Here is a 2,631-nt window from a genome sequence, read left to right as displayed (position 1 = left end):
TACGGGAAAATACTAAAAAAATCACATATTTTTATTGATACAAAATTTTAAATTTTATAAAAATCTCTCTTATCTGTAGTAAGAACAAAATTCTTCCTTCGATACCTTCCCTGGCCCTTTCCCAAACCAAATTCCCTAAACCAAAACCCCTAAACGAAAGGCAAAAAACAGGGTCCCACTGTATCTGTTGAAATCTGGATTTTTTCTAATTTGTTATCAAACGTCTCCGAAAATCCTGTTTTTTTTAATCAGAGAGATAACATGTCTTTTAAACTATTCAGACCATTCCTTTTCAGCATGATTTTATTTTGAGACTCTCGTCCCACTCATCCTGATCTATTGCACGTACGAAAAAAGCAGTGCGTGAATTTATAATCTAAAATATAGAAAAAAAGAAAAATTTTTTCTCTATGAAAAGGGGAAAATCGCAAGGTGATTTGAAGGGAGGTTTATAAACTTTTTGTTGAGTCTGGGGAAAAGGAAAAAAAAAAATTCTTTCTTTTAAAATTGTATTAAATATACATTATTTTTCTGTATTAATTATTATTTATCTTCAACGTATATAATAATATAATATATATATAATTATAATTTTATATATTTTATATATATATATATAATTTTATATATTTTTATATTATATATATATATATATATATATATAATTTTTTTAATATTTTTATATTTTTATATATATAAATATATTATATTTTTTATATATATATATATTATAATATATATAATTTTATATATATAATTAATATAATATTTAAATAAATATATAAATTTATTATTATATATATTAAAAATAAATTTTATTATAATTATATATATATATAATTTAAAATATATAATAATGTATTTTATATATATAATATATTTATATATAATTTATTATGTATATATTTATATATATAGTAATATATTATATTATGTTAGTATATGTGTTATATTGTATTTATATGTATTATATTGTATATGTATAGTAATTTTAAATTTATTGATTTTTTATATATGTTTTATATTATTATTATAAATTTTATATAATATATATATATATATATATATATATATTTATATATTATATATTATAATATATATATTATAATATATTTTTTAAAATTAATTATATATATATATATAATATATTTTTATATTATATATATATTTTTTAATTAATAATATAATATTTATTATAATAATTATATTTAATTTTATTTTTTATATATATTATAAAAATATATTTTTTTATATATATAAAATATAATATTATATTATATATATAATTATATATATTTAAATTTTTGTTTATATCTTTAATTTTTCAATTTTTTATAATTTTTTTTTATATTATTTTTATATATTATATTATTATATAATTTTATATATTTTAAAATTTTAATATTATTTTATATATATTTATTATATTATTTTATATATTTATTAAAATATTGTTATTTTTATATGGGGTTGTATATATTTTTTTTTTTTTATTAATATATATATATATAAAATATATATATATATTATATGTTTTTTATTTAAATAATATTTTATATATATATATTTTATATATATATATATATATTGTATATGTGTTTTAAAAAATATTTTTATATTATATAATATAGATATTTTTAATTGGAAAATAAATATATAATATTTTTTATATAAAATTTTATAATAATATATATATATATATTTGTTTAATAATTTAAAATAATATTTTATATATTATAAATTTATATATAATTTTTATATAAAATATTAAATTTTTATATTTTTTTTTGGTATTAAATATATATTTATATTATTTTTATATTTGTATATTTTTATATTTTATATTATTTTTATAATATTTTTTTATTTATTATATTTTATTTATATATATATTTATATATATTTTCTATTTTAAAATATAATATATTATATAATTTATATTCTTAAAATAAATATTATATATTATATCTATATATTTAATTATTATATATATTATATTTTTGGTATTAATTTTTTTTTTATATCCTTTTATATATATATATATATTATATATAATTTTATATAATATTTTATTTTAAATTTATATATTGATTTATATTATATATATATATATTATTATACTTTATTTATATCATATATATATTTTATATGTATATATATATATTTTTATATAATATATATACTATATTTTTTCCTTTTCAAAATTTTATCTTTTTATATTTATATATTTATATTTTATTTTTTATATCTATATTATATATATATTTTTTTATTTTTTCTTTATTTTTATTAAATATCTTAATCCCTATATTATTAATTTTATTATTTATATAATATTTTTATATTATATTATTTTTTATTAATATAATATATATACAATATATTTTATATTTTTATTTTTATCTTTATATATATAATATTATATTATATATTATATATATATTTTTTTTTTTTTTTTTTTTTTTTTTTTTTTTAAAAAAAATTTTTATTTATTAATTTTGGGGTTAATTTTTTTTATTTAAGAAATATATTTTTTCTATAAATTTTATTGTTTTTTAGGGGATTTCTTAAATTTTATATAATTTTTTTTGTTTTTATTTATATATAATTATATTATTATTATATATAATT

At 9.0% G+C, this 2,631-nt stretch overlaps 1 pseudogene; it reads right to left on the bottom strand.

Moving 5' to 3' along the window:
- Positions 1–2,631, bottom strand: part of LOC119582382 — a 26,908-nt pseudogene that overhangs the window by 735 nt on the left and 23,542 nt on the right.

This window comes from Penaeus monodon, chromosome 15 (genome assembly GCF_015228065.2).
Source record: "Penaeus monodon isolate SGIC_2016 chromosome 15, NSTDA_Pmon_1, whole genome shotgun sequence".
Classification (NCBI taxonomy): domain Eukaryota; kingdom Metazoa; phylum Arthropoda; class Malacostraca; order Decapoda; family Penaeidae; genus Penaeus; species Penaeus monodon.
Note: the sequence above shows the minus strand (reverse complement) of the source record. Positions and strands in the feature narration are given on the sequence as shown.